General features: G+C 47.7%; 1 long non-coding RNA gene across 1 annotated transcript; it reads right to left on the minus strand.

Moving 5' to 3' along the window:
* Window positions 1-272: 272 nt before the first annotated feature.
* Window positions 273-2,358, minus strand: LOC108495829. Its single transcript, XR_001874242.1, has 3 exons — window positions 2,050-2,358; window positions 1,648-1,715; window positions 273-373 (listed from the first exon to the last, which is right to left on the minus strand). It is a non-coding gene; the product is annotated as an uncharacterized LOC108495829 (long non-coding RNA).
* Between the last annotated feature and the right edge of the window lie 21,368 nt (window positions 2,359-23,726).

A 23,726-nucleotide genomic window follows, 5' to 3' on the forward strand; every position in this document is an offset into this window, starting at 1 on the left:
CCAGTGCCTCAGCTGGGCTGGGAAGAGCAAAGAACATGCAGGGATGTGCCTTTGGGCAGGAGCTTTGCTCCTTATCCAGTGAGAAGGATGCACTGGGGCTGTCCCAGGACTAGGGGTGAGCTGGAGAGGGCTCTGTGTAAAAATCCAGCCTGCAAAAGTGCAAGGATTCACTGATTCAGTGTTTCTACAGAGCATTTCAGCCTGTTACCATCAGCCTTTCCCAGCTGGGATCAGTGATAAAGGAGGCAAAGGAGGTGAGGGCAAAGCCACTGCTCCTAATCTTTCAACCTCTACACACTTTCCACCCCGTGGGAACAGCAGCAGCTCCAGGTACCCTCAGCACATCATGGGCAGGGACACAGAAACCTTTAAACTGTGAAAAGATAATTAGGAAAAAAAAATATATGAAAAAAAAAATCCAAAATTACCCAACCCAGTTCGGTAAAAATGGTCCTCCCTCCTTGTCTCACTTGTTCTTAAACCTTGCAAGCACCTTCACCTGATATTTTTAGCCCATCAAATGTCTATGTTCCACTGAAGTGAACCCCAGAACCTGTGTGCAGGGCTGCAGAGTGTAATAGCAAACAGATCACATACTTAGCAATAGACTAAGCACAATTAGGCCTCACATTCCTCTCACTCCTATAAATAACTCTCAGTTTCCTCTCCGTGTCTGCAAATTTCATTAGTATGATGGAAAGAAAAGAAAAATACACACACACACACACACTCACACTCACACACCCCAAGCTCTCTCCCTTCTTGCAAAGCCCAGAGTTGATCTCTCAATCAAGGGCTTTGTTCAGCCCCGGGGGAAGAAGGGGGGAGTTAAACCCCCCACCCCCAGCAACCCTTGGGCCATGTGTTCCTGGCCATGAAGGGGAAAATTTTCTGCAGATGGCTGAGGAATTCACCTGCAAGAAACAGCAGAGACAAAAAGAAAAAATCCCCCTCTTGGCTGGTGTGGGTGTGCAACCTGCAGCTGAGGCTGTGGGGAGCGGGGATGTGCCACTGCCTTTTGGAGCATCATCACCTCTGCTGCTCCTCCACCCCAGGGGAAGGCTGGGGGTTATTCCCAGGTCAAAGCCATCCCTCAAACACCTCTGCTGTAAGTGTGCCCTCCTCAAGATCTCCCTCTAGTCTTGAGGGTTCCCAGTGCAGGGATTCAGGATTCGGCTCTGAGTTTCATCCTCTATAAAGCAGAGAACTGTTAACTGAGTATTCAGGGTTTGGAGGGCTGTAAAGTGTGTGCAGTTCTTCATCATCTCACCTTCCCTGAGTGGAGACTCACCCAGTAACCCAAGCTCTAAGTGCAAAAGGATGTTTTTCCTCCCTCTATAAAACAGCTTTTTTTCGTGCCTTTATGCCATTAGGAGTGGATAAGAACTGAGACTCAAACCTGGATTCTGAAAGCTTTCTCCATAAAATGAGACTTTGCCATCCTTTGTATGAATATGAATATAAGGCACAGTCACCCTCCTGAGTCTACACTGAGGTGTTAAATGTGAGCAGCCCAGCTCTCCCAGGAGTGGAGCATCTCTAGGTAGGTCCAAAGCTGAAGCACAGACCCTCCAAAAGAGTGCTGGTGTTGGAACTTTTGGGATAAAATCATTGCCAGCCTCCAAAGGGGGGCAGTTACTCACTCACATTTGGGTCTCTGACGTCAGGATCTCAGCGACCCACTTTAGTCCCCGCGCCGTTATCTGCCTCCGACGCTGAGAAATCCATTAAATTCTTACTGAAGTGAAATAATTGCCTGCCTTTCTTGCTGCATTCAGCCCATTGTTGTTTTAGTCTCCAGTGGCTGGAGGATGCTGAGATTGAAAGATCCAGATGAATCTAAGGAGTTAAAGGCTGGAAGAGCCCATTGTTCTGCCTCGACATTTAATGAGTTCTTGCCCAACCTATTACTCTGCCTCATCTCTCCTTTGCTATCAGCTCCACGTGTCTGCAAATAATCATGTCCTGGTCCTACAGCCCATAATGAGCTCATCCCAAAGCAAAAGAAATGTTATCTCCAACGTGTTAAAAAGCCAAATTGCTGCCTACCTTTGAAGTCCTGTAAAGTCCCAATCAGTGGTATTGAGGGAATGAATCACTCCTGAAGCCACACTCTGAACAGCCCGTCATTATTATTAGAATGGGGAAGCAGAGTTCAAGATAAAGTTTGATTCAACACAACGGGAAATTATTGTAATAATAATTTTTCAGAGGGAGAGAGGCCTGCCTGCTAAAGAGATAATGCCAAGGTTGAGGAGAAAACACTTAATATTTCCTCTCCCTTGAAATCCGAGTGTACATTTTCCAGGTTGACCAGAAAGAAGCTGTCGCTCAACACCTGGGGAGAGGAGACCTCCCTTTTCCAGATGCAGAGGCAACAGGCAGCACTCACCAATACTGTGTTACATCATAGAATCATGGAAGGGTTTGAGTTGGAAAGGATTTTAAAGCTCATCTCATTCCAACCACCTCCCATGGGCAGGGACACCTCTCACTAGCCCAGGTTGCTCCAAGCCCCATCCAACCTGGCCTTGGACAACTCCAGGGAAGGGGCAGCCACAGCTTCTCTGGGCAACCTGTGCCAGGGCCTCCCCACCCTCCCAGGGAAGGGGAAAGAAGGGAAGGCAAATGCCAGGGGACAGGAGGACAAGGCTGTGGGGGACAGGAGGACACCCTGGAGTTTCCCACCTGCTGTGTCCATGGGGCTGCACATATTGAGATCCCGGCCATCCATAAAATCCCACCTGGGACATTCCTCCTGCAGCAGGTGCCCGAAGTGAGAACTGAACTGATCCTGTTCCGGGTCTGTGGTTTCAAAGACAGGAGGTTTTCAAACGCTAGGAGAGAACGTCAGCTCCGCTCTCTGACGGGGTGAACATCTGCTTTTGCTGCTGTGTGAGCAACACTGGTTTCACAGAGCTCAAAACCCCGTTGTCTGTCAGACAGGAAGGCCCCTCTGTGGTGCAGAACACACGTACAGTCTCTCCTGGGGCTAAAATATCTTCTTATCCATTCACCTGATTTCCACTTTGGCTGGATAAAGCTGATTTTTTTTTTCTTCTTTTTCCCTTTTCATTCCTGTGCTCGGCAACCTTCACGTCTTTTCCACCCAGGGATAACGGAATCTCCAAAGCAAAATGCCACTATCAACATTAAATCTTCCCTGACATATATATGCACCTTATTGAATTTTATTAAAACACATTGGTGCTCCACCGAAATCACAAAAAAGCATCTCCCTGGGAAACTAAATCTTGTTCAAGAAACCAAAAGTCTGTTTTGAGGAGCCCGGAACAAAGGATGGCAAAGTCTCATTTTATGGAGAGAGCTTTCAGAATCCAGCTTTGAGTCTCAGTTCTTACCCACTCCTAATGGCATAAAGGCATGAAAAAAAGCTGTTTTATAGAGGGAGGAAAAACATCCTTTGTTGTTTGAGTTTCTCCTAAACAATCTCAGTAAAACCTGCTCCTTCTGAGGGCCCATATGCTGAAATTTGCATTTTTCCTCCTGCGAGTCTTTAAAGACACGGGGAGTTCTGTGAAAACCAGGTGACTCTTCTCCTTTAGAAAGCCATGAACAGCAATGTTTCATAAAATATTGTACTTCACAACGTGCCCATTTTACAGAAATAAGGAACCAAAGTGATCTGAATTAATTACTCAGCTCTGGTGACCACAACAGCTTCACACCTAAATGTGGGAAAAGGGCTGGTCAAAGGTTCCCAACTCCTGCTGAGGAACATTTTTCCCTTTGCCTGTTTTTGGGAATCTCGGAGTGAAATAACCAGCGGAGGTTCTGTCCACAGGTGAGGGAAGGAGTCAGGAAATACGGGATAATTTCTCTTAGAAGAAGGTGAATTGCTTTTTTAAAGGATGAGATCCATGTCCCCTGAGTGCAGGCGTTGTCACTGTCCTGTCCCGGTGACACACAGCGTTGTGCCACCTCCAGTGAAGATCCTGTGACATGTTTGGGCACATGGATACTTCAGGAATACAAAAACACTTCCCTGTGAAGTCTTAAGCTTTGCCTCTGCCTCGAGCATTGCGATCAAAACAAAGAAAAATAATACTTTTGTTTGACTAATCTTCTGTAGACTCGGTAAAAATATATAATACGTTCCATTAAGGCCAAGTTAGTTAATTACTAGGTAGGAAATCCAATATCTTCTCAGGGTTATTTTCCAGCTGTCATTTTGCAGGAGAATTTTGCTTTGACGTCACCGAGAGACAAAAAACACTCTGCGGACAAAAGAAACCACAAATAGGGGAAAATACATCAATATTGTTTTTCTTATAGCCCGCCACTCATTGGGTGGAATTTTTTGCAATATTGTGAGCCTGCCTCTGGCAAAGCTCCCTTTTCAACCCTAATGTGTGCAATAATAGAAGGCAGCTTATGGAGCCATTCCTGGAAAAGTTCTGCAGATCTTGCAAAGTCCTTTAAGGGCTGCCTTCAGGGAGGCCAAACACTGACCAACGTCTCAAGGAAGAGTCCCCACTGGGGGAAAAAAAAAATAAATATAGTATATATATATGTATATTTACTTATATTTATTTATTATACGGAATAAAATAATACATATGCATGTTTTCATGTTGAAATTCAAGACCCTTGTTTAATTGTTATTTCCATAAATTCCATTGCATCTCCACCCAGGTGTAAATCTGTTCCACGACCTTCCCTGGTTAACAAGAATATTAACATTACCAAGATGCCATTCTTCAAACAGGGAGACAATTATGCTCATTAATATTAATCTGATCAGCCACTCCATCTATTTTCCTGCTGCAGCAGTAGCTGAATTCAATGAAAACTGATTTTAGTTTCCAATCTGGTTAATTTCTATCCAGCTTATTTATACACAAAGCCATAAAAGCACCTACCAAGACAAAATACCTGGTCATTTGCTTTGCATGTTTGTGTGTGGAAGTGCTGACTGCAAAAATTGCTACAGAAAACCCCTATTCTCTCAGATTTTGCAAGGTTGAAGTGGAAGTTAAATAGAAATCTTAATGAAATGTTGGGTTTTGGTTTTTGTTTTTTTTTTTCCTCTGGAATTTTGTTTTGGAAGAGAACCTGAGGGAAAAAATTCTGACAATGTCAAAATATTCTGTTTTGACTATTTCAGAACAAAATGTTTAGAGTTTCCTTTTCGAGCCGGATTTTGTTTTGAATTTTTTTGGTTTTGTTATATTTTCTCTAATTTTTTTTTTTTTTAGATTAAATATATTATATTATAGGAAGAAAAGTAAGAGGGCCTTAACAAAAATAAATGGTTTTATCTACAGAAAACATTTTCTGGATTCTTTCTGTGGAAAATTTGACTTTGGAGCTTTGCGCAGAGTGTGGTTTGTAACAAAGGGCTGAAGGCTGTGCTGGCTCTGGAGGATGCAGGGTTGGTCCTGTGAGAAGCCCCATCAGATGGACATTTTCCATCACACATCCAGCTTGGGTTCAAAACTCCAAGGAGTCAAATGATGAAAAAACAAAGAAAGTTTATGGACTGGTCCACATCCCATTATGGATGTGATGCTTTCCCATGTTGTTGGATGTGTGTGATACAGACCCAGGAGAAAGCATTTCCCTCCAAAAGCTGCATCCTTGTTATGTGCATCCAGCCAAGGAGGCTGGATTAATTAGAATTAGAATATTAATTATTAATTATTATTAATTATTAATTAGAATAATTTTTCCAGGACACTGATAGAATCATGGAATAGTTTGGGTTGGAAGGGACCTGAAAGCTCATCTCATTCCACTCCCTGCCATGGGCAGGGACACCTTCCACTAGCCCAGGTTGCTCCAATCCCTGTCCAGCCTGTCCTTGGACACTTCCAGGGATCCAGGGGCAGCCACAGTTCTCTGGGAAATCCATTCCAGGGCCTCCCCACCCTCACAGGGAAGAATAAAATCTTCACCTCTTTGCCTTTGGCTTCTCATTGCTCATTATTTAAAGAGTTAAATGCCTACTTTGGACATGGTCCCTCTGGTAGCTGGCAAACAAAATGCCAACACTCCCTAGGCTGAAAGAAGATGTGTAATATTAATAAAATTATTTCCCTAATGAAATTCAAGCCTGGAAAAAAATACCCAGCAAGGTTTGTTCAGGGAGGGGAAAGTTTTCTTGCCACAATCTGCTTTGCTTCACCTCTGCTGGGAGGGGTCTGGGAGGGAGGGAGGAGGTTCCTGAACTGAAAAGCTGCAGTCTAAAGGCATAATGAAGAAGGTATCTCATTTTTAATCTCTTGCTGGGTCATTAAGTTGATAACACAGCGTTGGCCTTGCTCCTGTTCCCATGGCACAGCTGAAAAGGTCTCAGCAGTCCCAGGCTGGATCCTCACCTCGACCAGTGATGCCCCCAGGACCCGGGGCCTGGCTGAAGGTCCTGCCCAGGAGGATGCTGCAGATCCTGACCATGCTGGGGAGCAGCACCCTTGGCTGGAATATGGAAATTTGAAAGCTTATTACTATAATCTGTGGTTACGATTTCCAGCCCTGCCAGCGGTGCCGGGAATCCAACCACAGTCTCCCGAGTGCAAAGAGCCTTTATTGTAATCCGATAAAACCTTAACAGCCAGTCCTCTTCCTTTATGGTAAATTAAGGGCCTCATTTACTCTGCAGTGGCCTCCTTGCCCTTTTGTTTGAGTCTCAGGAAGAGCCAGGCAGGGAACAGGGGCAGGGAAAACGGATCCCACGTTCCCCCGTTCAGCCTTGTGGCTTCGAAGAACACAAACCAAGCCCCATTTTGTCTCATTTCCAGACCCCCAGCTGCCTGATTTCCAGCTGGCACTTTGGCACCTCACTAGAGCACCTTGGAGCTGGAAACCAGGCCAGTGGAGAGGCTGCATGGGGTGAACTCCAGTGCACCTACTCTGCAGCCCTGTCCAAGTTTCCCTGTTTCGTTTCTTGGAAATGCAATCAGCTCCGAATCTTAGATTTCTCCCACACTGGCAAGAGGGAGACTTTGCCTCAAAAGTCTTGACTGGAAAGCTTCCAGTGAAGCTGTGCTTTCAGCTGTCCTGATTTCCATGTCAAATAGTCCCAGTGGTGATGGACACAAGGACAGCAAGTAGTGCCCACTTGGCAGGAGCTGCCACCCCTGTGTTATGGCACCAGGATTTGGGAGGGTTTGCCACATTCCACATCTCTTTGATTCCATAAATAGGTGTCAACCCTCCCCATAGCTTTAATAAGAAAGGAAAAACATGTTTCAGCAACCTTTTTTCTTCCTTCTCAATTGTTTTAATATATTCTACCTCAAACAAACAAACAAACAAACAAACAAAAAAAACACCAACAACCAAAAAGGCAAAATAGTTTTAAATAATTTATAAAAGACATGTTAGATTCTCAGTTCCTTCAGGCTGATAAATGAGAGGGAATTACAATTTGAGTTTTGTGCCCAACAAGATGTAATTTCAGGTGTTTTAAAGGAGCCCTGGGCACCTTCATTTTTCCAAGCTTTTCAAGCATTTCTGAAAACCAGGCCTGAGAGAGGTCAGCCTGGATCTCCAAAAATGAAGAAACCTAAATCAGAAACCAGCTCAAATCGTTGGTCTGAAATGCCTCAGGCACCTTCCCTGCTTCTCTTCTTATTTCCCAGCACAAACTCGAGTGGAGCTCATTATCTGCCTTAATCACCCAGAGACTCACAGAACCCTTTTAAAAGGCAGAACCAGCAAACAAAAGAAGTTGGAATGAAGATTTCAGGCATCATAAAATGCTGAAAAGTACCAATGGTTTTCAATAAAGACGTCTTGATTTAAGATTTCCTTTTCAAAAACTGCAGATCTTGATTATTAACAAAAAAAAAAAACAAAAACCAAAGCAAACAACCAATCTTGAAGGTATTTTTGTCAAATATTTCCACTCTTTTTCCAAAGGAAATGGTTGATTTTATAACTGCAGATGCCTCTTCGTGAGCTGCTCGAGAAAAATCCCATGATTTTTCCACTCATTAGCCAATCCAGGCTCACTCTCTCATCCACAGAAAGGTGTTGCCACGAAAAAACTGGGACACAGTGTTTACATTTTTATGATGTGCTCATAATTAGCAACTTTCTTCGATGTCCCTCTGGTGACTCATTAAAGAGCAGCCGATACTCGATGGAAACTTTAAGAACATCCTGTTTTGAGATTATTCTGCCACTGCGCCCCATATTTGCTGCTTTATATTAAAACTTAGGGTAGTTCCACAAACACAAGCTCATTATTGTTTGAGATGGGAGCCCTGGTGCTCCAAATTCTGATATTGTCATGTTGCTGGGTGACATCCTAACGTCAGCACCCAGCTCTGATGCCACAGTGCACCAGAGGCATCATCATTTCTGCCCTCAGGACACCTCTGGGCATGAGAAATTCAAGCACACTCTCCAGGAGTGGAAAATACATCCCTGAAAACTCCAGGCACCTGGTATGCTTGCTAAAATAATAGCAAAAAAAAGTGAGTATTTTTTTTTGTATTCCCACATATGTGGGAAATTATTCTGAGATAAAAATTGTTCCACCAAACAGGTGCTTCTTGTTTTCCACTCAGATCAAGGCTGTAGGTCCCATCAGACACCCCAGTCCTGCAAAGTACCAAAAACCCCAATATCTCATGGGTTTCCATGGAGCTGAGACCAGCCTGCTCCTCACCAGAGATCTATGGTCAGCAGCAGCACAAGCCCCTCTTGCCTCTCTCCATTGGAGCCAGTGGGAATTGGGGCTGGAGACCCTCAGCAGGTCTCTAGAGAAGCCCCTCTGATACCTCAAGTTGTTATTTATGCCTCTGACTCCGGGTCTGCTGTGCAAATCTGATGAAAGCTGTTCACCCCCAAATCTCATGTCCCTGGAGAGGACCCCTGTTTGGCCAGAAACGAGTGAAATTTGTCACAAATTTGGCTCCTCTCCACACGAACACTTGCACGTGAGTAAGAGGAGGGCTGTTAAATCCATCTGTGAGCAGCGTGGGGAGTTTTTGCTTTCTGCTCTGCCTGTGTTCAGGCTCCATGGCTCCATTGCCTGCCAAAGCAAAAACACAAACCAAACCACCCCCAAAGAAGGTGTGTGATCACTCCTTGCACCGGGAGGGAACTCGGAATTAAATGAAGGACCTCCCATTTACCAAAGGCTGACAGATCCTGCTCACAGCCTTTTGCCTTGTCTCTCCTGATGGATTTTTCACCCCTGGCAAGCTGATAGAATTCCCAGGTTACAGGTGCTACAAAATTGCTCCAAAAGAGAACTAATGTCACCTTTTAGCTTTGCCATTCTCTTCCAAATGACCTCCTCCAGCTTGGGTTATCTGTCTGCCACACAGCCCCCGTAGGCAGAGAGTTTGTTTTTCCCACTGGTGGACAAATTTCGAGACTCCACCACTTCTCTCTCTCTCCTCTGCTCCCTCCTCCAGCTATTTTTGGACTCGCTGGTGTGGCTCTTGCTCTGCAAATGACCATTTCCCTGCGTGTCTGCAGGGTGTAAACACGATCTTGCAAAACAGGGCATGTGCTTCCAGCAGGTCTGAGGAGCAGCAGAGGGAAGGGGAGTTGCTCAAAGCCCGTCTGATCTCGTAGTAACAGCGAAGAGTTTCTCAAATTAGAAATCTGGCTGCAGGATTTCAGCGTCTCGGGCTGCTGGAGCAGTCAATGAGTGAGGAAATAAGTAATAGATGGAGAAAATAAGCCCTGCAAAGCAGAGTGGTGTTTTCTGTAACACTTAAATACTGCATGGAGCAACGTGGGATGATGTTTCCTGTCTTACAGGTGAAGGAAACATTAATACCCACCCTGCTTCAGCTCTCTGGGGAGGTGTATCCCAAATTTGCACACCTGGATTGCTGCTGAACAGGGACAAACAACACAAGGCTCAGAAGAAGTCTCAGCACAGACCAGACAGTCAGAGCCAGCCTGAATTTTCTGGGTGCCACGTGAAGCCTCTGCAACACCAGCACTCCCTTTGCTCAGCAAACATCTCCCCCTTCCCACCTGCCAGGACACAGTTTGTTGTTTTGCCTCTGCAACCACTTTCAGACACCACTTAACATTTAAAAATAAACCCCAGGTTCTGCGAGGAAAGCAGGTGTGCACTCATTAATTCCTTATCACAGGGATTTTGCAGCAAGTGCAGGGACAATGAACACATGGGAAAATATAGCACCCTGCTACTGCATTGTTTCTTATATTTTTATATCGATAAACACTGACTCACCTTCAAAAACGTAACCCAAAGACAATAAAGGGAAGTACATGGGGATCTTTGCTGACTTTGTTTTGTTTGTGACCCCAAAAACGCTGCAAAAGACATATCCATAAGTGTGTCCCATGTCTGCAAAGCGTGGCCTTTCAGCCCTGCAGGAGCTGAAAAATCAGGGAGAGCCTCTTTCCTGACACGGAGCTGCAAACGTTGGAGAGTCACAGCTCAGCATTTCCAGTTTGCACACACAGTCCGTTTTTTTCTGGCTGTATCTGCTCCCAGAGAATGAAAAGAAGTGCCATATTTTTCCCATTTGTCTCTCTCTTTCCCACCAAATGCTGCATTTCATAACACTCGAAATGTTGGGAAAATGCATTTCCGATTCTTAAAGGGGACCGTGCACGGAATCAGCTCCAAAAGGGGCCAGCAATGCTCACAACTAATAAACATCAAAGGGAACATTCTTCTTCTTCTTGCACTGCTTGCTGTAAAAGCATCAACATTCCCACTTCAAAGTGGATCTGCCAGGCATTAGGAGTGTGTCCTGGACACGACACACCAGGATTTTGATGAAACACAACAGAGAATTCACCCTAAAAATACTGTGCAAACACACGTCCCAAGAAAAAGGTGATGAGGACTCAGGTTTCACACCCTGAGCTCTTTTTCAGGGAATCAGGGAGGATGTCCAGAGCTGCAAGTCCAGGAGATGGTTTGAAGATCATCTCTCCAAGGTGTGGACTCTTGGCAGCAGGAAGGAGCCAGGTGTCCATGGACAGGATGCTCTGGTCCAGCACCCCAAATCTTCCCTTGCAGGAGTATTGCTCCATGTGAATACTCCTCTACAGTCCAAAAAATCAGTGGAAATTTCTTGTTCTTCTCACCACCAGCAGGATATTACCTTACATGGCCTAAAGCTCACCAAAAATCATTGGAAGTGTTGCCATTAAAAAAAAAAAAAGAATTAAAAAGGCAGAGATTGTCCTATGGGCACTGTTGGCTTGGGATGTGTGAAAGCCACACTGCCAGGATTTCAGCTTCATCCTTTAACAGCCCTCAGCTGAGCTCAGATTCCCACATTCCCACGGGGCTCAGGGTGATGAGACATAAGTGCTTTGACTCCCCGACCAAGATTGATTGCACAGCTCCGAGGGAGGTTTTTTGGTGACAACCAGACCTGGACAAGATGTAGGTGCTGGTGAGCAGTCAGAGCAGGGTCTCACAGGACATTTTATTGCAAATCACAGCCCGAGCAGGGGCAGGGACTGGCTCTGGCAGATCCCCCCCAGCAAACCAGGTGACATCCCTGTGGCCATCTCCCCACAGGGAGAGGCAAAGTCCTCTATTCCCCCCACCACACACCCATGGCAGTCCCCTGGGAGCCAGGTGGCAAAGGGAGCTGCATCAGCTCCCACAAAGACCACAGGGCATTTCTCTTGGTCCTCCTCTTTCCTGCAACACCATCCTCACTCAGCCCCTGCCTCTCCTTGCCCAGGTAGAGGGAGGGACCCCCGTGCCTCCATGGATGTTTGCTCTCTGAAAATAACTCATCTGCTACAGCAGGGCCCTCATCCTCTCTGTGACAGCTGTTTATCTGCTGCTACTTTTACCTGCTGTTCCAAGAAAAGTGACTCCTATCTTTTCCCTGATTTCCCTTTTCATCACGCACAAACATCCCACCCAAATTTCTCTACTTCTTTCTCTTTTTTTTTTTTTTCTCTTTAGTTACCACACAACAAAAATGTTTCTCTTACATTAATTTCGTTACTCAGGCAGAGTAAACCATATAAAAGCCAGAGCTGGAGTGACTCAGTCAGGCAGGGTTTTTATTTAAACCATTTGTCCTGTGGTCAGAGCAGATTAAAGGCAGATCAGGTTGCCCTCGGAGCAAGACTGGGACAGTGAGAGTGAGAGATGTTGGCACTTGCTCCATAAACCACATGCAGCTCGCGTGACTGCGGCTTCCTCGGCCTCTCCTTCCCTTCTGGAAGTGCCTCTCCGTGTGGGAGCACCTGTGTGCACACGGATGGGGGGATCAGAGTGGCCCCAGCCAACAGCACATTTGGGGAACTGTGGAGTAATGACCTTCAGGAATGGCCAGGAAACACCTGGGGTGGCAAATACACACCAGAGATGGCAAATACACACCAGGGATGGCAAACACACACCAGGGATGGCAAACACACACCAGGGATGGCCAGGAAACACCAGAGATGGCAAACACACACCAGGGATGGCAAACACTCACCAGGGATGGCCAGAACATACCAGAGATGCCAAACACACACCAGGGATGGCCAGAACATACCAGGGATGGCAAACACACACCAAAAATGGCCAGTACAGACCAGGGATGGCCAGTACACAGCAGGGATGGCCAGCACACACCAGGGCAGGGTGAGAAAGCACGTTCAGCATCCCCTCATCCCTCCACACACTGCAGGGTTTCTTGCCCCGCCTCGTGCTGCTCGTCTGCAGAAGAGTTAATCAGTCTGGGAGCACCAAAGGTTTTGGGATGAAAATCCAAAGCCTCACAGAAGATCTGAAAGGACATGCATGTGATGAGCTGGCTGTGCTCTGCAGGGACGGCCCTGCTGGGCCATAACAGTCGCAGGAGGATCCGGGCGTGTTTTCATGGATTTGCTCGTGGCTGTTCCAGTGTCACCACCAAGCACTTGGGGCAGACTTGGAAGGAGGTGAAAGACAGCAAAACCCAAACCCGCTGGAGGTGCCCCAGACCATGATTTCACACTCTGAGAGCTCAGGGATGACACTGAGTCCTCTCTCTCCTCTCCCCAGCAGTGTCTGCTGGCTCTCCCACCACCCCTTCCCAGGCTCCCTCCCGTGCCAGCACAGCTGGCCATGGATTGCACCACCGACCAGACTGGGGATTGATCTGGCTGCAAAAGAACCCAGCAGCAAAATAACATTTGGTTTAATTTTAAGGAGCATCATTTCCCTGATCTGGTTTGCAGCACGTGCCAGCACCGGAGGAGCAGGAGCCGCTGGATGGGGAGGGAACCAGCCAGGGAAACACCTCGTGCTGCCACCACTGCAGGTACCCAGAGCCTCCCCCGAGCTCCAGGAACAGTAACTTTTTATTTAGAAATTCAATTTAGGGCTTTATTACCTCTAAACAAAGCATTTACAAAGCTGAATCTGGCAGCAGATGGCCAGGGTCTCTTCTGGCTCTCACCAAAACACAAATCACAAAACCACAACAGTGCTGTAAAAAGGGAGAATAAACACAAACCTGCAGTGGGAACAGCTGCAAACTGTCCTTTTCATGGCTACATAGGACATTTCTAGGGGCTAATATATATTTATATATATATATATATCACACAGGAGGATGGCTACCTAAGTCCAGGCAGTGCTCATGCCACGCACCATGGATTTATGCAAAACCTTTCTCCCAAATTTATCAATCCAGCAACTCATACAAACAATAATTTCCCCCATATTAAAAAAACATGTTGAAGGCTTTGATTAACTGCCTCATCTTCCCGAATCCACCCTTTAGATCCAGGGCACGGGGTTGCAGTCTGGGATGCATTCTGTTAATGTCAAATCAACTCATTACCCAAATCCTCGGAGAAACAAAGCCTGGCAGCCTCGCCTGGACTTTTATTATGGATTACAACTCTCGTGATCAGTTAATCCAAGAAATTACTCAGTTCTTCCAGTTCACAAAGTCAAAATATGATTGCTCTTCAAAGAATGCAAACTTGCAGGAATTAATCTCTTCATCGAGGGATATAATCGGTTTTTTTCACTAATTTTGTACAAAAATATTGCCATGTGTGGCCTCCATAAATCTGTCGCACGCTGTTAGTAGTTACTTTCCCCAGATGCTTTGAACTTTTACAAAAAGTTGCTTAACCAAAAAAACACAGCTGCCACATGTTGTAATTTCCTCTTTGGGGGCATCTGTTACCGTCTTTACAAAGGCTCTGCCAACTTTTCCTGAGGACTTTTTCTCTGTTTGTTGTATTTCTCGGTATCTTTTGTAATTTTATCCCAGAAAACAAAGCTGTGCTTTCAGCACCTTCCCAGCCCCCTGAAGGATGAATTGCATAAACTCAGGTTATATTCAGCATTCGGCCAAGAAATCACATTTCCCAGCCCTTTGAACTCCCTGGGACCAGTTTTCCAACGATTCTTGGGCGTTTGACTTTTTGCCTGACCAATGCTGGTGTCAAATTCAGGGAAAGGAGGGAAAGGAGGGAGGAAAAAACTTCCGTAGGAAAACAAATTAAAAAGAAAAGGAATAAAAGGTCGTGGCGCGAAATTCACCTTTATGTTCTACTGCCCAAAAGTTCCCCCTCGTGCTTGTGAGTGTTCCTCCCGACTTCAAAGGCATTATTTTCAGAGGTGAGTAGGACTTGGCCCGAATTCCTGATGACAAACACTGGCATTCCTTGGGTGACCTCTCAGCCCAGCACATCAAACGTTCTGCTTAAGTTGCACCGACAAAATATATCTGGAGAGGCCCAAACGGCTTCTCCACTGTCCAGCCAGCAGGCACCTGCCAAAATCCATAAAGCAACAGGGCAGGGAAGATCTTTGCTCCCTCAAGAACGGCGCCTTTGAGGTGGAAATGAGTGAAATTCAGACTTGAGGCAATGTGGGAGCACTTTCAGCCCCCACCCCCCCACGGAAAATGGACTCTGGAAAATGCCCAGCTGTGGGCTGACATCTGACACGGGGAAGGGGAACAGCACTAATGGGGTCCTGATGGGATCAGGGTCTCTAGCATGCAGCAGGGATGCTGATGGAGCCAGGGTGGTCCACCAGAGTTGCCTCCCTGTGAAACCATTGCCATGGAAAAACTGCCCAGGAGTTTCTGTTGCAAAGCGAAACCATTCCCGTGAGCATTCCTTGGGGGCAGGAACCCCCCTCACCGACCTGCTGCACCACAACCTGCTCCTCCTCTCCAACACCCTGCTCTTTCCAGCCCAGAAATATCCCTGCTTTTGGGAAAGTGAGACAAGTTTGGCAGGAAGGCACCTCCTGCTCATCCCCTCAGGTGCCAAGGGGAGTCTCGGTGGGTTCCCAAACCCCTCGGTGGTGCAGAGATGTGGCACAAACAACTGCACACCCACCCAGGCAGCAAATTGGCTCAATTACTCCTCCTCTTCTGTGCTTTGCAGTAAAGGACTGGTTTAAATCACCACCCCTGTTTCCAGATCCTGGGGGCACATTTTGCACCAACGTGCTGTTTCCCAAGAAAATACAGAATAGCTCAAGCTCAAGCAGGAATCTTGACTCCTCGTTTTCTAACTATACTTAAGGATCTGTTTTACTGTGTGGGCATCTAAAAGTTTATTCCTCTCCTGACTAATAAGAGGAGCGAGTGAGTGATTTTATTTGGTAGATATTGCTCATTTCTCCCATTGATTTTGTTGTTGTTGTTTTTTTTTTCCACTGGCTTTTTTCGGCTTGTTGTTTCTTTTTCAAACCACGGATAAAATTAGCTGAGTTTGAGTTTTGTTTTGCTTTCTGCAGCTTAATTTTAAGTGCAGATCTTGTCATCATTCCTCTGCCCTGAAGACACTGAGAGGGGAGTGTGAGTAAGCCAGAACTTATCACCTCCTTCCTGCCCGGGAGACGTGGCTCAGGTTGTCAGAGCACTGGTAACTGTGAGAGAAAACATCAGCCTGAAAGTAAATATTTGATTTTTCCTCTTAGCTTACACTTAAAGAAATCTACTATTATTTTTTTTTCACCATGACTACAGCAAATTTGGCCTAAAAGCTGCTGTGAATCAACAGGAATCGCCTGCAAGGTGAATGTCAGGGTGCAGAGCTGAAGTGATGGAAGAGGAGCAGCCTTGGCTACGTGGTCCTTCCTTTTTCCTCCTCACACACACACACGCACACGAGCCACCACTTTCCCCATCCCACAACAAACTTCCCAGCAGCAGGAGGAGTAACAGGATGGACCTACATTTCTTAGAATATCCTGAGTTGGAAGGGACCCACAAGGATCATCAAGTCCAGCTCCTGGCCCTGCACAGGACACCCCAATAATCCCACAATGTGCCTGAGAGTGTTGTCCCAGTGTTGCCCTTGGAATTTTTTCCACCTTCCCTGGTTTTATGGCACTGACTAATAGTCTGGGGCTTTTCCCATCTCCCCACCAAGGCTCACGGGCAGGGTTTGTGTTGTGTCTGACGGTGCTATTTAGGGCTCTCGTGGTAATTACCAGCAAGCACAGAGGGAATTATTAGACCTCTCCACATCCCCCACGAGTGGCTGTTCATTATAATCCCAGGCTTAGTACCTGTGGTAGTTCTGCTCCTGGAGCAAGGCAATATCCTGTCAGAATCGCAGCAGGACAGCTTTTCAAACACATCATTTCGTGGAATTCCAGCATGAAATCTGAAAAGGAAACAGGGAAAGAAAAGCCAACCTAAGCTCCAGGAGCTCAGCACCTCCAAGAGCTGGGCCCTTCAGCAGCACTGCCCTAGCAGGGGTCCCTGCTATCCCTCTCCTTTAATGGCCCATTTGACTACGATTTGCAGAAGCAGACTCAGTAATATAATTAATCTTGGACTACAAAGTAGCTGCTGTGCTGCCATGAGGCTGAGAAAAATAGACCTTCTGGAAAGTGCTTTGTCTTGTAACAGGCTGCTCTGCTAATATGTATTCTAATAACAGTGCAAAGAGGAAAACCATTTGGAAGGGTATGTTATTTCTCAGCGCTCCGCGTTGGAATTCGTGTCACTGTAGAAGTTATTATTGTAATAAAAAGTAAAAATGAGTTCTCAAAATACACTATAGCATATTATTCAGGACAGGCTGTAAGCAGAGCCTTAATGTTAAGCACATGCATGGATCACTCTGAAGTCAAAGCAAAGGGATGGATTGAAGCAAACTGTTTTCCTGACTCGGGACTCCACACTGATCCTCCAGATAATATAAAAAGACAGACACGAACTCATGGGGAAAAAAAAAAAACCCTAATCACTTTAAATCAGTGCTAAATTCCCCTGCACCATATTGCAGCCCAGTTCAGGCCAGAGTAAATTACTGTATTTATTTTAGAACCATCTCTGGGCCAGCTGTGAAGCCAAGCACTGGGCATTGCATCCATAAGCTCCTCACCACTGAACAACACACATTTCCAGAGGGATTCAGCTCCATCTTTAACATTTGGTTGATTTGCCTCTTCTACAGATTCCTCCAGTCCCTCTTGCACTGATGGTTAAAAACCTTCCACGCTGCATCCAGGGTCAGTTTTCCTTCTCCCATAGTTTACAAATCCTCCCACTATTTACAGAGTTGTCTTACATGTGTTTTGAGCCTTCACTGTACAGGATGAGCAAAAACAACCTCTCCTATTTTCCTGTTAGAGGAGAGATCTGTGTTGCACTAACACAGGTGACCTCAAAGGGAACCTGGAAATCCCTGAAGTTTTAAGGAGCAAATTGAGGAAAAGCAGCAGAGAAGAATATGTGGCAAAAAAAACCCCCACAGGCTGAAACACCAGGAGATTGAAGTTCTGCAACTTCAGATCACATTGTTCAGAAGATTCACAAAGTGCAGTTGTAATTCAAGCAAAAAACATTTTAACAAACCCTCTCTATGACATTTCTCATTAAACACCCCCCCATATATTAGAGTCAGTACAATGTATTTGATTTTTCTTCTGGTTCAACCTCTACCATCCTGAATTCAGGGGGAAAAACTGTAGTATTTGGGGAAGATTTCTCAGCCCTGCAGTGTTTGAAGAGTCTGCTCTGTGTGCAGGGACCTCTTACAGAGACAACCGGTGCCACCTAGGCCAGGAGAGCTGCTCTGATAAACTCAGCAGGCACATCTCTTTAATAAATAATGAAAATAAAAAAAATACCCACAGATACAGCCATGGAAACTTATTGAAGGCTTTGACACTACACATGAACTAAAACATTTCATTGCTGAAGGCTCCCTGTGAAGGGAGATCGTGGAATTGGGATGTAAAGGAGATGCTGACAATAATTCTTCTGGTTTTTCTTTTGATTTTTTAAAATCAGATTGTTTCACAATCCTTCCCCATGAGGTGAAACAAGCCACTAGTGCCCATCCCTACACATCTGGTGAAACCTGCCAAGACCCAGCTGTGCAGAATCCATGACCTGTCCCTGCTCTATCCGGAAATCCAGCGTGCAACAACCCACACTGCTGCCAGTAACAGGATTCAAAGAGGTGTTTCTCATCTTCCCCACCTCTTCAAGTTGCTCATTACAAGAACTTATTCAGGCAAAAGTCAAGAGCGAAGTGTTCTTCCTTCCTATCCTGCAGCTTGTGGAGATGCTTAACGGGATTTTAGGAAGGCAAACTCACACTGAGCATCAGCCTGACGGAGGCAGAGAGCTGCCAAGTTATTATTGCAGCATTTCGTTATTATTTAATAGGAAGCATCCCAGACATCTTAACAAATAGGAGTCCCTCGAGGCTATTTTGCACAGTATTTCTTGGATCCCGTGACTCAGCACTTTATCATCACTGAAATTATACAAAAAATAAGACTCGAAGAGGCAACAAACAGCACTTCCAGCAGATGAGAAGTGGGTGCACTGGTCAGTGGGTCCTGTGGGAACCTCAGACCTCTGGGCTGGGCCTTTCCAACACAAAATTGTCCATCCCACTGCCCAAAGGAAAGATGCTGCCCCCGTGCCGGGTAACCAGGATAACGGATCCGTCTGGGGGAAGCCTCCAGCGCATTTCCCAACCTCCTCGTGGTGGCCATATGAGGGATGAAAACTGGTTTCACACCAGCATTTGCTGACAGCAAAATATAATTGGAAACATTTATATGAGACAATGTCGACCGCATCCTAATTGGCATTTTCTGTCACCACCCCGGGGATCAGAGGACTCCAGTTCAGCAGAACCAATCACGGCATCGATCCCGCTCCCCCCGACTGCTCTGCTGCCCCGGGGCTCCAGGGTGGGCATCCTCCTCCTTCTCCTCCTCCTCCTCCTCCTGTCAGACCCTCCGAAGCAAAATACTCAGCACGGGAAGCCCGGGGGTGGTGGCTGTGAAACAGGTCCTTTGGGCTGAACCCCAAGGAAAGGGAAAAGAAGGAATCCAGACTGAGTCCGATCTGTTGAACGTGGCCATCGCTGGTGTCAGTAAGTGTTGGGAAGCCTGAAAGTCTCTTTAAGCCTCTTCAAGGGTACCCAGGCCCTGGGATCTTTGGACTTTCCATCTGAGGTACAGGCGTACAATGATCTGCAGAATCCCAGAATGGTTTGGGTTGGAAGGAACCTTAAATATCATCTTGTTCTACCCCCCTGCCACAGGCAGGGACACCTCTCACTAGCCCAGGTTGCTCCAAGCCCCGTCCAACCTGGCCTTGGACAACTCCAGGGATGGAGCAGCCACAGCTTCTCTGGGCAACCTGTGCCAGGGCCTCCCCACCCTCCCAGGGAAGGGGAAAGAAGGGAAGGCAAATGCAAGAGGACAGGAGGACAAGGCTGTGGAGGGCAGGAGGACACCCTGGAGTTTCCCACCTGCTGTGTCCATGGGGCTGCACATATTGGCATCCCGGCCATCCGTAAAAACCCACCTGGGATGTTTCTCCTGCAGCAATGAGCAGATGCCCAAAGTGAGATCTGAGCTTTTTGAGTGTTTGGTCCGTGTTCTAAAAAAGAGGAGGTTTTCAACCTCTAGGAGTCTCCTCTTTCTACCCAATATTTGCTAAGGAAGCTCACAGTGATCCTGGACTGAATGAGATTTCACACACTGGTCATGACCTGCCACTGCTCCCGTGCACGTATGTAAATAAAATTTGTTGCATCACACTTCAGCTTTTAAACCCATGAGTCATTTCTATCTAAACATCATTTTTGGCAGAGCATCTTGGACATTTTCTACCTTTAAAGGTTAGGGTTTTTCCTTTGCAGGAACACCAGCTACTGTAAAAGCCCTGCTTTTAACTCAGATCAAGGCTGGAAAAAGCAGCAGAGCCACTTGTGCTCCCTTTGGCAGGCTGGGGAAGGCTATGCAGTAGTTTTAGTCCCACTGGTGGTTTCCCCAAGTGTCAGTCTGTTCCCACAGTTATCCTCCATCCCTCTTTGTTCTGTGTCCTGAGAGACAGAAGCAAAAAAAAAGACAATGCAGAAAGTTTTGGTGGATTTTCCTTCTGTTGAGCTCTGCTGTGGAGCTGCTCCACTCCTGCTCCCACCTGCCAGAGCATCTCAAACCTCCAGAGCTGCATTTTGCTTCTCTTTTCTCCTCCCTCCCACTCCAGTCCAGGGCATAAAACCACATCCATTCACACGGGAGAAACACTGAAAACCCCCCGGGGCAGCGCTGGAGCAGCAGGAGGAGCTGGTGCTCAGGCAGGGCGGTGTGTGGGCAGCCACCAGCCCCGGCCACAAAGTAGGTCCAAGGTGATCGGAGTTAAAAACAAACCCACCCCGTCCCGTACCCGGGGTTGTTGTTTTCTCCTCCGAGGTTACTCAGGAAGTTTGCGGCAGGATACGCCGCTGACCTCTGCTCGGCGTTAACACTTCGCTTACCTTTTCTCCCGCAGTAAACGGAATGTTTCCTCCCTGGGAATCTGGCTGGGGCTCCGGGTTTCCTGTGCTGGGGAGCAGCTTAACCCTTCGGGATGCGCCCCGGGGCACCCCGTGGGCTGGTGGGGTTGGGGTTCATCCCGTGGGAAGGTGGGATGCTGCAGGTGGGACCCCTTTGCTGCCCAGAGCAAGGCCAGGGTGGAATGGGGTCTCCTTGGAGGTGGCAGGGGTTTGGGGAAAGGAAGGAAAACGGAGGAAAAGGGGGAAAGGAGAAATGGAAGAAACCAGAGAGGAAAACAGAGGAAAAGGGGAAAAGGAGAAATGGAAGAAACCAGCATTGGTTGATATTTCTAGGCAGAAAGAAAGGAGCATGTGAGCTGGGGATGGAGGGAGGGGGACCTGTGGGGATGAGTTCATGTCCAACTTCTGTCTGAAGTCCCCTGGAGAGACGTGGATGTGATGGGGACACAGACAGGGCAGGAGGTGGCTTCAGCAGGAGCCAAGGATGGTCCACAGGGCCACAGAGTGATGTGGAGAGGCTCCCACACAGAAACCTTGGCAAAAACCAGGGCATTGGGTGCAGGGTGGTGCTGGAGGGAGCTCAGGGGGCCTCTCCTAATCTGGCAGAAGAAATGCTGCAAATAACTCTGGGATAACACCTGCTGGAAGTGGCAGGGTGTGGGAGGGGAGGATGTTCACCTGCCCCATGTGCTCAGCCCTCCCAGCTGCCCCAGTGGGATCCCTGTGGAAAACAGCATCAATCTGGCTCACTGGCTGCCAGGACTGTTGTCCTCAGTTATCCGTGCTTTACAGGAGGGAAGGAAGGAATAAGTGATGAAAAACAAATAAATGAATTAAAATTGTTTCCAGTCAAGAGAGTCAAAATCAGGGGCTTTGCAGGATGCTCTGCTTAGTGCCATGACCAAGGAGGCCAGAATAGAGGATGGTCCATTCCAGAGGCATCAGGAGGTTCTACCACCTGCATGCAAAATAAAAGTTCATTATCCAGAACATCTGTCTTCGTGCTGAGGAGTCCTGTGGAGGGACCTCTCTGGAAGTGACTCCTTGGGAAAGCCTTTGCCTTGTCCCAAGAGATGCTCTGTCCCATTTGCTCGCTGGGACCTTGCAGCCCCTGATAAGCTTTGGACTAATTATGCAGGGCCTGGGAGGTGGGAATCCCATCTCATACGTGCATTTGAGCCACAAACACGCCCTGGAACAGAGCCAGGAATTATCCTTACCCTCCACCTCTGCAGCACTTGCCCTCGCTGGGTCCATCCAGGGATGTACACTGGAAGAAGGAGTGGGACAGCACCATCCCCAGGGCTCTGGTGGCTCTGACTCTCATGGTTTAATGGTACTTTGTAGCCGAGGGGGGGCCACGGGGGCCACAACAATGGCTCGAAAACAGGCTCTGGAAAGAGCAATTCACTTGCTGAGCCATTGAGGATGTTGTTTATATGTTAGATCCTGTTTTCTTCCTCCAGCAAAGTGCTTCTCCTCCCAGGTGCATCTCCCGAGGCGGCTTCCTGCCGCTGTGACCCGCGGGAGAGGCTGGGATCAGCCGGGGGTACCCCCTGCCACGAGGGGCCAGGGCACCTTGGCCAGGGGAGAAGCCCCCCAGCCAAGGGTCTTGGGCTGGCTGACCTTGTGAGGTGGCAAATAAACTCATCTCTGTGGTGGTGAGAGCGAGGCCTGGGTGTGCTGCTGTCTGGCCCGGGTTCTTTGGGTCCATGTGGGATTCCTGGCATCCTCCAGCCTCACTGGGAACCAGCCCCAAGCGTTGGGGGAGCTCAGGGTGGAAGGGGTCACCACCACCATGAGACCCTCTGTGGGCACCACCAGCCCTTGGAAAGCCCTCAGGAGCCAGGTGTGCACAGAGGCTCCTGCTGCTGCGGTGGGATTTTCCATAGAAATCATCCTGGACAGTGCTCCAAACGGACAGAAAACGGGACAGTGGTGCCATCCACCTCCAGCCCAGACCTGCTGGAGCTGCTCTGCACACTGCTGGTGGTGAGGAAGCAGATGTGCCTGTGGGGACGCTGACTCAGGGGGACAGGCCAAAAAACTGGAGATTCCTAATTATACTCCAAGGGAGGGAATCCATGAGCCCGGGGAGGCTGCGGTGCCGTGCACGAGGACACGGTGGTGTCAGCACCCCGAGGGGTTCCTGCTGCAGCCTTTGATGCCCTGGGGGAAGGACACCCACCTCCCTCCCTGCCTTCAGCATCTCCCACTTGCCCAGGACGCTGCCTGGGCTGACACACGTCCCTCCTTTACGGGAGGGGAGACGGGAACCGGGACACGGGCTTGGGAGCGCAGCAGCTGCCAACATGGGAATGTTTGAACAAGGAGAGAAACCTCATTTAAACAAATAAATAAACAAGCTGACATCCTCCGGGCCGGGTTTATGATAATAAAAACAGAGTGCGCAGCCTGTGGGAGGAAAATACATCGTGTGTTTTCACATCTCCCGCTTCCTCCTCGGCCGTCGCAAGAATTTCCTCCGTGTCCATCACTTCCTTCGGACATTTCTGAGCTCAGAAATCCCTATCTGAGCCCTGGTGCCCTCTCCTTGATGAGTGACGCAGGAAGAAGCGCCTTTGAAGGATCCCTCTCGGGCAGATTTTTTGTGCCTGGTGGCTCTGAAGTGCTGGAGGCAGGGCAGGGAGAGAGCAGAGCCCACCTCATCCCAGCCTGGTGTTTCCCCCTTTTTCCAGCCTCACAGCAAGCCTGGGGATCTGTGCAGAGCAGCATTTTGCGGGTTCATTTACTCACAGGAGGGTCTTCTCCAGCCAGGCTCTTCCTGTTGATTTCCAAGGGATTTTCAGAGAAATCATGGAATGGTTTGGATTGGGGGGACCTTAAAGCTCATCTCATCCCACCCCCTGCCATGTGCAGGGACACCTTCCAGGCTGCCCAGAGAGCAGTCCCTAATTATGAGGAAATAAGATGCAGCTGGGACCTGCACCTGCTGCTTGAGCTGAACCCATTCCACCTTTTCTTTTAATAAAAACCTCTCTTGCAGTTTGCAGTCCCAC

This window comes from Lepidothrix coronata, unplaced genomic scaffold, assembly GCF_001604755.1.
Source record: "Lepidothrix coronata isolate B3197 unplaced genomic scaffold, Lepidothrix_coronata-1.0 Scaffold34, whole genome shotgun sequence".
Taxonomy (NCBI): domain Eukaryota; kingdom Metazoa; phylum Chordata; class Aves; order Passeriformes; family Pipridae; genus Lepidothrix; species Lepidothrix coronata.